Source organism: Peromyscus eremicus, chromosome 9 (assembly GCF_949786415.1).
Source record: "Peromyscus eremicus chromosome 9, PerEre_H2_v1, whole genome shotgun sequence".
Lineage (NCBI taxonomy): Eukaryota > Metazoa > Chordata > Mammalia > Rodentia > Cricetidae > Peromyscus > Peromyscus eremicus.
Genome location: NC_081425.1, coordinates 108050058 through 108063178, shown reverse-complemented (window position 1 = coordinate 108063178; position 13121 = coordinate 108050058). Strand labels below are relative to the sequence as shown.

The 13121-nt window shown below is 48.3% G+C and overlaps 1 protein-coding gene across 2 annotated transcripts in view; it reads left to right on the top strand.

Moving 5' to 3' along the window:
- Positions 1-13121, top strand: part of Ptprg (protein tyrosine phosphatase receptor type G) — a 701914-nt gene that overhangs the window by 615742 nt on the left and 73051 nt on the right. The window lies entirely within an intron of this gene.

Below are 13121 nucleotides of genomic sequence, written 5' to 3'. Positions count from 1 at the left end.
GTTTCCACTTTAAGACAAGGGATAGAGTTGGACTGAGTGCACTCAGCCCGTTATGCAGAAAGTCCACAGATAACTGTAAAGGAATTGTTTACTAAGGAATTATATTGAGGAGAACAACTCCCTAACACAGGAGAAGGCAAATCCTACGCAGAGTCCTGGAAGGCTGAGAGCTGGTCCCACACTACTTCCTGCCGCCTGAGTCAGTCTCCACCATCCAAGAGTGTGCTCTTCAGGTTTTAAGCTAGCCAAGAGGCCATGCCCTAGGGGCTGGAACCCCAAGGTCATAGGTGGAACAAATACCCACTACAACTTCTTTTCAGAAACGTATCTTTGCTGTTCTTCCGAAGACAGTGCCTGCTGTGTGCTTGTGTACCTTGGGAAGCTGCAAGGCTGGCCTCCAAGACTAATTCTGGTGAGCGGAAATTCCAGAGAAAGGGAGAAGAGAGTGAACCCTGGGATTCCCAAGTCCAGCCTCCATCCCTGTTCCATCCCCTTAGCATCAGAAAACATTTACAGTTGGCGGGAGTGGCCTTTAGAGTCGACTCAACTCAGTAGGTCTTCCCCCTCATTCACTTGACCCTCAAGTAAGTTTGTGCCAGTGACCTTGTCTGCAAAGGGCCAGTAATGAGAAGTCCTCAGTCAGTGCAGAGATAGTGCTCATAAAGCTGCCTGTCTGTGTGTTGTGTGTGTGTGTGGACAGGAAGTTTCAACACAGGGTTTCTCTGTGTAGCCCTGGCTGTCTTGGAACTCACTCTGTAGACCAGACTGGCCTCACACACGGATCCACCTGCCTGTGCCTCCCGAGGCTGGGATTAAAGATGTGCACCACCACTGCCCAGCTAAAATTATTGGAATGCTACAGAGAAGTTTAGTATGGCTGCCGTGCAAGGATAACACACAAATCCCTGAAAGATGCCTGTCTCACCAGTGCTCAGGAGTGCTGCCAGCAGCCAAAGCCACAGAACTGTGGGAACTTTGCGGGGGGACATCAGTGGGTCGATTTGCAATCTGAATGAGCATTAAAGAGCAATTCCCCAGCTACCTGAAGTTAAAATGACCTACAGGAGTTTGATAATGTAACTAAATCGACAGAGTGCTTCTTTATCATGCAAAAAGCCCAGTTTCTGCACTGCAGCACTGCATACACCACACATGGTAACACACACCTGTAATCCCAGCACTGCATACACCACACATGGTAACACATACCTGTAATCCCAGCACTGCATATACCATGCACGGTAACACACACCTGTAATCCCAGCACTGCATACACCAGGCACGGTAACACACACCTGTGATCCCAGCACTGCATACACCATGCACAGTAACACACACCTGTAATCCCAGCACTGCATACACTGTGCATGGTAACACACACCTGTAATCCCAGCACTGCATACACCACACATGGTAACACATACCTGTAATCCCAGCACTGCATATACCATGCACGGTAACACACACTTGTAATCCCAGCACTGCATATACCATGCACGGTAACACACACCTGTAATCCCAGCACTGCATACACCAGGCACGGTAACACACACCTGTGATCCCAGCACTGCATACACCATGCACAGTAACACACACCTGTAATCCCAGCACTGCATACACTGTGCATGGTAACACACACCTGTAATCCCAGCACTGCATACACCACACATGGTAACACATACCTGTAATCCCAGCACTGCATACACCGTGCATGGTAACACACACCTGTGATCCCAGCACTGCATACACCACACATGGTAACACATACCTGTAATCCCAGCACTGCATACACCGTGCACGGTAACACATACCTGTGATCCCAGCACTGCATACACCACACATGGTAACACACACCTGTAATCCCAGCACTGCATACACTGTGCACGGTAACACATACCTGTGATCCCAGCACTGCATACACCATGCACGGTAACACATACCTGTGATCCCAGCACTGCATACACCGGACACGGTAACACATACCTGTGATCCCAGCACTGCATACACCATGCATGATAACACATACTTGTAATCCCAGCACTGCATACACCGTGAACAGTAACACACACCTGTAATCCCAGCACTGCATACAGCGTGCACGGTAACACATACCTGTAATCCCAGTACTGCATACACCAGGCACGGTAACACACACTTGTAATCCCAGCACTGCATACACCATGCACGGTAACACATACCTGTGATCCCAGCACTGCATACACCATGCACGGTAACACACACTTGTAATCCCAGCACTGCATACACCATGCACGGTAACACACACCTGTAATCCCAGCACTGTGTACACCAGGCATGGTAACACACACCTGTAATCCCAGCACTGCATACACCGTGCACGGTAACACATACCTGTAATCACAGCACTGCATACACCGGGCACGGTAACACATACCTGTGATCCCAGCACTCAGAGGGTGAGACAAGAAGATCAGAAGTTCAAGGTCATCCTAGGCTCCATAAAGTTCAGGGACAGCTGGGGATACATGAGACTGTCCAGGAACACTCATCTGTCCTGTGATCTCTGTAGTCAGAACAGCAAGGTCCACCTCTCCCTAAAGCCACAGAGAATATTCTGAATGTCTGGTGATTTGAATTTGAAAGTGGTTCTGGGTTGAAATCATGACTTGCAAACCTTTAGGAGAAAAACCAAGTAGTGAACAGTTTTTCCAGGCCACAGTTCTCAGCTCTCAGGTTCAGCCTTACAGCACACACAGCCACGGACAGGATGTCAGTGATTGGCTGTGACTGTACGCCAGGCCGTTCTGTTCATAAAAACAGGCAGTGGGCCTGATTTGTCCCACACTCTGTCGTTTTACAGCCTCCGGTATAAAATGCAAAAAAAAAAAAAAAAAAAGTATGTGTTGTTTAATAAAGGATTCAAATAACTGAGGGGGACGCCAAAGCCCCATCAGTGTGTGGTCCCAGGATCTCAGTCCTCCTCCATCCTTCCTACCACGCCCTTCACCTGCTCTACCAGCTTGGATTTGGTTTTGTTTTAACTGAAATAACCATCATTTTTATGTCGGTGGTGATTGATCTTAGAGACTTTGGGTATATATTTGTTTATTCCACAGTTAAATTTTCTTCTCATGAAGGAAAAATGTCACTGAATCAATCTTCAGTGTCTTTGAAAAATCAACAGTGCCTAAAGTTAGCAAAGTACGTTACACTTCAGGCAGTATTCCCCAGAGACTCGCTTAGATGCCTTCCGTGATGGTGACGTCACTGCATCCCTGAACTCCCTCCGTCACACAGAAATCAGACATCTCAAGGAGAGGGAAGACCAGGTATTACACAATACAGTGTCGAGGACACTAGCAAACTGGAGTGCCACCTCAGCTCCCACGGTTGTCACTGGAAACTCGCGTGAGTCAGAAAGCCTAGTTTGGGGCAGAGTACTCCAGTTTTTAAATCTTAAAACCAATTTGCTTTGGCATATGCCAAATTAAATATGTCCCTGGGCCCACCACTGGAGTGGTGACTGCTGCCATCAGTCATTGTACTGGCAGTGATCTTAAGGGTCTGGATGTGTGTGTGTGTATGTGTGTGTCCTTCACCAAACCTTTTCCCAGCATCCTCTAGTGCCCAGGCATCCCTGGATCAGTGCTGCATGGATGTCTAGCCTGTGAGTCCTCATTAAGGAGCCATAGCCTGCAATGTGAGGCAGATTTGAAGCCAGCTGATGTAGTTCCCGGATGGTGTGTGAGAACAGCATGCCATAGCGTAAATATTTCAGAGTGCATGCCACCTGGGAGCTCATCATTTAGGGCTGGGCTTGTTGGTGTTTGCCTCCGTAGGTGAGGGAAACGATGTTTTTCAAGTCACACCCTGCTTAGAACCTACTTATTACCCCTCAGGTCTGTCCCAAGCTGGGTGCTGAAGATGATGGTGTAGGTCAGGGATGGCAAATGACAGGCTTCAGGACACAGCTTATATGACCCAGTGTTATATGGCCCATGAGCTGTGAATGCTGAAAGGGGACATAGGTGGTTTCTAGTTTGCTGCTGTGCTCTGAGCTGAACCACAGTGGAGGATGCTGAGACCCAGAAAGCCTGCTCCTTTGAGGAAGTGTAGAAAACCTCTAAGGGACCCAACGTTAAAAAGCCAGTTATTGGAACAACACCCTGGGTTTGAGTTTGCTCCCTGTGCTGAAGCCACTTTCCTGTCACTTATCCTAAGGCACTCCCTTGAAGGCTTTGCTGTCATGGTTACCACCATACCTATGAGGAAACCAAGGTTTAGGAGGGTAAAGGAGCGTGTCCAGTTCTCAGCATGTGATGAACAGGGTCCAAGACAGGCTTTGTCAATCCAAGGTGCAGGGACTAGTCTGCATGATGCGTCAGGGCCTCCTGTGGGCTCTGGTACTAGTTTGAGAGTGAGCAGCGTGAGATGATTGCAGATGAAGTAGGACATGAACATCATAAAGGGCATCCTTCAGAAGCTGCCAGGGTTCCATTACAGCAGAAGTTCCCAGTCAGGTGTTCTGCACCTCCCTGCAGGGCCGTGGAAACTGTTTGGGTTGTTAGACAGGGAGTTCTCCTGGGATCTACTAGGAAAGGGCCAGGGACTAGTGCACACACAGCCCCACAAGGAGGGAATATCTATCCCAAAGTGTCAACATTGCCAAAGCTGACAGACCTGACTTGTGGTATTCCTATCAAGTATACTTTGAAGGAAGATTATTCGGAGAGAGGAGAGTCGCGTCACCGATTTAAAGGCAAAAAGCCTGTAATATGGCTCAGCCACTAAAGGTGCCTGCTGTCAAGACTGATAACTTAAGTTCCATCCCCAGAAAACGAGCTAGAAGAAAACCTGCAAGTTGTCCTCTAACCTTCACACTTACACTTGAGTGCACATACACTCTACACAAGCAAACATACACACACATGCATGCACACACAAAATAAATGTAGTATTTAAAAAAAAATTAGTATCAGAGCAAGTTCTCCAGGATAAAGAAGAAGTCACAAATACAGTACTGAGCTTTTCGTGGGTTAGGACCAGTATAGTGCACTTCATTTAAAATACATGGCAGAAGATACTGAAGAAATGCCACAGGTAATTTTCAACCAAGGCTAGCTACACTGGTCTGCTTCCTTTTGTGATCTTTATCTAGTGTGAGTCTTTACCATTTTCACGAGTGTTGTGGTACCAGCTCTTGGTAACCCAAAGCAGTGTTCAGGATGCCAAACATGGTTTAGTTTCCTCTCAAAAGAGTATTGGCTCCTCAAAAGTTTCTCTTCCCATACTCCATATGATCTTTGAACTAAGAAAAGCTGTGTAATTCTTGATGTGAAAAAACCAAACCCAAAGAAGGAGGTTGGAATCAGGAATTGGGGTGGGAGTAGGGGTGGGATATTTGATGTAAGGTATATATGGCTTCTTTCTCCAACCAACTTCAGGACCATATGGTGCTTCTGGTATCCTTCAGCCACTGATAGGCATTCCAGTTGCTTCCATGTCTTGGCTATTGTGTGAAAAATGTGACTATAATCCACATGATGGTTCAAGTATCCCTGATAGCAGTCTGGTAGGTTAGGACTAGCTATATGTGTGCGGCTTTGAATTAGATTGGCAACGATTAAACACCCTTAACATTCCAAGCTCTCCCAGAGGTAACAGTTCATTCTTTGATTGTCTGGTCTGGTAAACAGGCATTTGTGGAGTTGGGAGGGAGATTTGCTCACGAGAACTCTGGGCATGGGTACAAGTAGAGACAAATGGTACTCTAGTGTGGTTTACACATGTCAATTGTGTGTAAAATTGATGAGCAACTGGTTCTCTGAAACTACTGTACCCTCAGGGCTCCAGGAAGATAAAGAAAAATCTCATGGCCCTGTAAAAGAGATTACTGTATCACAGTATTTTAAAGCTAATAATAACAATAAGGTATCAGTAAAAATGTGGAGAAATGGGGACCATTTTTAACACTCTTAGAGGGAAGATATGGACAGTTGTTGGGAGGGAGACACAGTAGAGGCAGATGTTTAAAAAAAAATGGAAATAGAATGACCATAAGACTCTAATCCAGAGTTCCCAGCAGCAGCTCCAGGAGGCATCTGCACATGTGGGTTTTAGTCCCATTGTTCACACAGTAGTCAACACATGAAAGCAGCTGGAATGCACACCAAAATGCAACATCGCTGAGCCTTGGAAGGGAAACCCTGGTGGGAACGGGGCGGGGGGGGGGGGGGGGGGGAGGGGAGGAGCAGGAGGGAGGCAGGAGGGAGTGGAAACAGAACCCTGCCCTGGAGAAGCCTTTGAGTACAGTGTGCTAAGTGAAACAAGCCAGTCACTAATACAGACCCTGTGGGATTCCTGTGTAAGACCCTGGACCTGCCAGTTTCTATACGGACCAGAGGCCGGGAGAGCGGGATAGAAAGTTGTGATTTACCAAGTGCAGTTTCCTCTTTGTAAGATCAAAATGTTGGGGAGATAAGCTTCCCAACAGTATCGCCTAGCCCTGCGTATATACTTACTGTATACTTAGAAATGCTTAAAATGGTAACTTTTACATTATGTGCGTACACAGACACACACACAGCAGCAGCCTGGGTGGTTTTTATGAGGGTGTCACTCAGAACAACTCTAGTGAAGTCACCCATGATGAGAGCACCCTCCTTCCATGTCTCTCTGAAGAACAAAGGAGCCATTTTCTCTGTCTAGGCAGTGCCTCGTGACCGATCTGGTCTTAGTTGTAACAGCTCAGGAGTTCTTGACCTGTGGCTGGAGCTGAGCCCCTCCTCAAGGCAGGAAGCACTTGAGCTGGGTCCATCTGACGTCTCTCTGCCTGTAGCATTTATAGTACATTGTGCTCGTTTTTATTTGCTTCTACTGGGATGAGAGCCAAGCCAGTAAAAGGCAAACAGCATTAATTCAGTGATGACATATGCCACTGAAAACTGTTTTTCTTTTCTTTTTTTTTTTTTTTTTTGAATTTTTTTTAACAGAATGAAGGCACTGTATTCAATTGCTGCTGGATGCAGAAATGAATCTTGAGAGATAGGGAGGTGCTTCTGCGTTCCCTACCTCCCTTCTTCACATGCCCAGAGCCTGTTAGCCAGTTGCTCAGTTTCGTGTGGGAGGTGGTTCCAAAGCAAGTCCATCCTCTGAGCTCGAGACCCTCCTCTGCGTCGGGCAGGATTAATGGCGCTAGCCACTAGTGGTCAAAAGCAGCTTTGTGAGCATGCGAGGTGAACACTCACATTCGCTGTCTCAGAACAGCCCATGTCTGCAGTCATGTTACTCAGGTCCCTTCTGGAAATTCCTCAATGAGCTTTGAACAAGGAGCCCCAGGATTTTATTTGCATGTGACTGGAGAATTATACAGACATAATTTAGAGTCAGCCGTGTGTAGGCCGTCAGTGTAACCCTCATGTGCCCAGTAGAGGTGATTGTTACCACCTGCTTCCCTCCAACAGAGGAAGGGTCCAGAGGCTCAGAGACTGCCAGTTACTTAGGCAAAGCCACACACAAACCTGTCCGTTTGTAGCTCCACCTGGCCTGAGGCCCAGGAGCTTGCTGTCAGACACACTGCCTCAGTTAAAAAGCAAGTGTACAGGAGTCCCCAAGGCTTGCTTTCTGTAGTTTAAGTTACCAGCCGTCAACTATTGTCCAAACAAAATGAAAGGGAAATTCTAGAATTTAGCAATTGTATAATGTAGAGCAGGCTGGCTTCAAAATCACAGTGATCTTTCTGTCTTCCTCCCAAATGCCCTGTGGTTATGAGAATCTTGAAAAAATGTCACACTGTCTTAACTCGATGCTGCCTGGAAAGTGAGTTCTCTCTGTTGTTACTGGATTCACCACCTACACTTGCGTCAGTTACATAGTTATCAGATTGACACTACCTATTATCATGGTTCTTATTTTGAGAGAAAAAGTTTTCATTCCAGGATGTTCTCATTGTCCTATTTTACTGTTATTAATCTTACTCTAATTGATGAGTTCAACTGTATCATAAACATGTATAGGAAAAACACAGCATATATAAGCTTGCTTGTCCTGTCTGTGTCCTCAGGCAGCACTGGGGGCCTGAACAGACTTCTACAGGTACTGGGGAACTCCCAGTGATTCCTTGTCTTCAGAGGCATGTGGGAGGTTTTGGGGACCAGGTGACAGCCTGTGAGGATGCCGTGTGCTCTTAGTAGCTCCTAGCAGCTCGTTCTTCCATTAGGGTCACAGGTGAGATAACAACTGGACAGCTGTCTTTCTGAAGCAGAAAGAATGTGGTTGGTCTCCCCTTGAGGCCAGTTTTCAAGCTCCAGTGTCTTATAGGCAGCTCATTATGGTAGGCAGACAGGCAGACTCCTGTGCTGTGCCCTGTGTGTCTAAAGTGCTGTGTGACCACATGCTCAGGTCGTACAGGGAGGAGTCAGATTCAGCGGCCATCGAATCCCCTTGGGGCTGGGCTGGGCAACTGATGAAGAAGAGACCAGTAATGGAGCTGATGTGGTGATGCTCACAGTTCAGATGGCAGGAGTGATGGAGCTGATGTGGTGATGCTCACAGTTCAGATGGCAGGAGTGATGGAGCTGATGTGGTGATGCTCTCAGTTCAGATGGCAGGAGTGATGGAGCTGATGTGGTGATGCTCACAGTTCAGATGGCAGGAGTGATGGAGCTGATGTGGTGATGCTCATAGTTCAGATGGCAGGAGTGATGGAGCTGATGTGGTGATGCTCACAGTTTAGGAGTGATGGAGCTGATGTGGTGATGCTCACAGTTCAGATAGCAGGAGTGATGGAGCTGATGTGGTGATGCTCATAGTTCAGATGGCAGGAATGATGGAGCTGATGTGGTGATGCTCACAGTTTAGGAGTGATAGAGCTGATGTGGTGATGCTCACAGTTCAGAGGGCAGGATTGATGGAGCTGATGTGGTGATGCTCATAGTTCAGATGGCAGGAATGATGGAGTTGATGTGGTGATGCCCATAGTTCAGGAGTGATGGAGCTGATGTGGTGATGCTCACAGTTCAGGAGTGATGGAGCTGATGTGGTGATGCTCACAGTTCAGATGGCAGGAGTGATGGAGCTGATGTGGTGATGCTCATAGTTCAGATGGTAGGAGTGATGGAGCTGATGTAATGATGCTCATAGTTCAGATGGCAGGATGGAGCTGATGTGGTGATGCTCACAGTTCAGAGGGCAGGATGGAGCTGATGTGGTGATGCTCACAGTTCAGATGGCAGAAGTGATGGAGCTGATGTGGTGATGCTCACAGTTCAGAGGGCAAGAGTGATGGAGCTGATGTGGTGATGCCCATAGTTCAGGAGTGATAGAGCTGATGTGGTGATGCCCATAGTTCAAGAGTGATGGAGCTGATGTGGTGATGTTCACAGTTCAGATGACAGGAATGATGGAGCTGATATTATGATGCTCATAGTTCAGATGGCAGGAGTGATGGAGCTGATATGGTGATGCTCATACTTCAGGCGTGATAGAGCTGATGTGATGATGCTCATAGTTCAGATGGCAGGAGTGATGGAGCTGATGTGATGATGCTCACAGTTCAGATGGCAAGAGTGATGGAGCTGATGTAATGATGCTCAGTTCAGATGGCAGAAGTGATGGAGCTGATATGGTGATGCTCATAGTTCAGATAGCAGGAGTGATGGAGCTGATGTGGTGATGCCCACAGTTCAGATGGCAGGAGTGATAGAGCTGATGTGGTGATGCTCACAGTTCAGATAGCAGGAGTGATGGAGCTGATGTGGTGATGCTCACAGTTCAGATGGCAGGAGTGATGGAGCTGATGTGGTGATGCTCACAGTTCAGATAGCAGGAGTGATGGAGCTGATGTGGTGATGCTCATAGTTCAGATGGCAGGAATGATGGAGCTGATGTGGTGATGCTCACAGTTTAGGAGTGATAGAGCTGATGTGGTGATGCTCACAGTTCAGAGGGCAGGAGTGATGGAGCTGATATGGTGATGCTCATAGTTCAGATGGCAGGAGTGATGGAGCTGATGTGGTGATGCTCACAGTTCAGATGGCAGAAGTGATGGAGCTGATGTGGTGATGCTCATAGTTCAGGAGTGATGGAGCTGATGTGGTGATGCTCATAGTTCAGATGGCAGGAATGATGGAGCTGATGTGGTGATGCTCACAGTTTAGGAGTGATAGAGCTGATGTGGTGATGCTCACAGTTCAGAGGGCAGGAGTGATGGAGCTGATATGGTGATGCTCATAGTTCAGATGGCAGGAGTGATGGAGCTGATGTGGTGATGCTCACAGTTCAGATGGCAGGAGTGATGGAGCTGATATGGTGATGCTCACAGTTCAGATGGCAGAAGTGATGGAGCTGATGTGGTGATGCTCACAGTTCAGATGGCAGGAGTGATGGAGCTGATGTGGTGATGCTCATAGTTCAGGAGTGATGGAGCTGATGTGGTGATGCTCACAGTTCAGATGGCAGGAATGATGGAGCTGATGTAGTGATGCTCACAGTTTAGGAGTGATAGAGCTGATGTGGTGATGCTCACAGTTCAGAGGGCAGGAGTGATGGAGCTGATGTAGTGATACTCACAGTTCGGAGGGCAGGAGTGATGGTACCAGTCATGATAGGATATAGTGATGGGGACAGGCACAACAGGTAGCCAGGACACGTACCAGGCAATATTCTAAACGTTGTATCTGTACTTACTCCACAACACAGGGAACAGATTTGTCACCTCCTTTTACGGAGGAGGAAACTGAGGCATAAAGAAATTAACAGTGGTAATTATAACAGTAGCTCACTTACCTAGGTTTACACACAGATGGAGGTGGGTATCGTGCTCTCCATTTGCCTGATGTGGGGACACTTCCAGGTGTTGTACACACATCTTCTCATTGAGGGACGCTGTACTGGTCACGGTTCTCTAAAGAAACAACTGACAGAACGAATCTATGTATGTGAAAACTGGATCTGTTAGAGTGGTTTGCAGGTTATGATCTGACTTAACCCGACAATGGCTGTCTCCTGATGAAAGGTCCACAGGCTGCAATTCTCAGCTGGTCTTCAGTGTACACTGGATTCCTGAAGTAGCCTCTACTGCCAGCAAGAGTGAGGGCAGGCAAAGAGCAAGCACTTCCTTCATTCATGGCCTTTATATAGGCTGCCACCAGAAGGTGTAGCCCAGATTTAAGGTGTTTTTCACCTCGGAATATCCAGATAAAAGGTGGGTCTTCCCACTTGAAAGGTGGTCTGTCAGGTAGACGTTCTGTAGTGCATCAGGGCTGGCTGGTTGCCCCCCCCCCCGCCCCCGTTCTCTCTGGGCAGAAACCCAGGGTTCAGTAGAGTGACAGCTTGTGAGGTTTAACAGGAAGTGGAAACCACTTCCAGGCCCCTGATGCACAAGACAAGCCAGTGCTGTGAAGTTGGCAGGGAGGCTAACTGTCTTGTATCCCATTTGGAAATCTGGTGCCAGCCCTGTATCAGGTGTTTAAAGGAAGACCAGCCGCAGGCGACGATCGAAATCCGCACTGTCAGGATGCAAGTGACTGCCGACTGAGGTCTCCTGTGCAGCCTTGCCTTGGGGACAGCGTCACACAGCACCACAGAGTGCTAGGAAGAAGTGGCTCAGCCGACTCTGCCGAAGCTGGCTGTAAATCGAGGACTTACCCTGTCAGACATGAAGGAGCCCCTCATCATCACGCTGTTTGGCCCTGGGCCTTGGTGAAGATTGGGTCCAAACCTTGGTCATCTTGTGAAGGAAGAAGAAGCGGTAGACAGAAACACAACATAGATACAGACTCAGTTTCAGGGGCAACTAGAGTCACAGAGCCTCACAACCACGGCCACTGCTATGGCCCCCCAAAGCCAAAGCAGTTCTGGGGTGGCCTTACAGGCTTTAGAACGGCAGCGATACCAGCGGCTGTTTAGAATTGAAAGTAGACCACAGGCAAGAATCCTTTTCTGTCAGGTGGGAGAGAACCAGAAAGACACTGGGCATCCCCAGTACCTGGGGGCTTCCCAGGGAAAAGCAGAGCTAACGGGTCACATGGCCTCTACTCTCCACCCTCCTGACACTCCTTCCATAGCAGGACCTCTGGGTCTCTGAGATGCTCCCACCAGCAGCAGGGAATTGCCTGGCTGAACTGACCCCTGTTGGAGTCCTGCACAATTATTCTCACTTGCACCCCTGGCTCCTCTGGACGGTTGTCACTCTTTGCACTTAACGCAGTGTGTGGAGAAGAGTGTGAAGGTGAGAAGCTTGTTCACTTTCACTAACACGACAGTAACTTGCACTGTTAGGACTAAAGTCCGTGCCCTTCACTGAGCCTCTGAGGCCTCGGTTGATTGACTTCTAGTTTTCCATCGTGGTCCCCCCATCCTTAAACTCCCACAATCACATGGCCTCTGTTCAGAACACGCTCACCTAGCTAACTTATCTTCACCCTTCAGATCTTGCTTCCCTGGGGCAGTGTGAGCACAGGCCTTCAGTGTTTTTTGTTGTTTTGTTGGTTTGTTTTTTTTTTTTCCACTGAGCCCTTGCGCTTCCCCTGGCACCACGTTAGTTGCCCTGTGATTAGTTCTTCCAAAGTCTACCTCGTAACCGATCCCAGCAGAGGCCCGGATGAGCCACTGCTGCATCCCTGCCCTCTGGAAGGGTGTCTGCAGTGGAATAGTGGGTCCAGAAGGCAGTCCCGAACCCTGAGAGGCTTCTAGCGGTTTTAATTAGTGGGGTTTGCTGCCTATCTGGTTTTTCTTCAGTGAGTTGGGAAGCACCTGGGCAGCCCCTGCTTCAGGAGCCTGTGTCTAAAAGTAAACACACAGGAAACCCAGCAAAATGCACTGCATCATACAGGAGCATACCTCGAGGCAAGGAGTCTTACCTCTTCAAATATCTGCTCCCAAGGCCTGCTATCTCTTGCTTCCTGGGCCCATCTTCCGTCCCTTGAAAACACAGCCTGATTAATCCTGCATGTAGTCCATACTGCCAAGGGACACTTCTGGGCTGGCAGTGTGTTGACCTCTTTTTTGCCGAGCAGGTGGGATCCTTGCTGTACATAGACAGCTGTTCAGCAGCCCTGGAGTGTTGGGGTCTTGCCTCAGAGATTAGTGTTAACCTTGTCACTGCCTGCCTCTGTGCACGTGGACTCTGGGCTGCGTCTCTG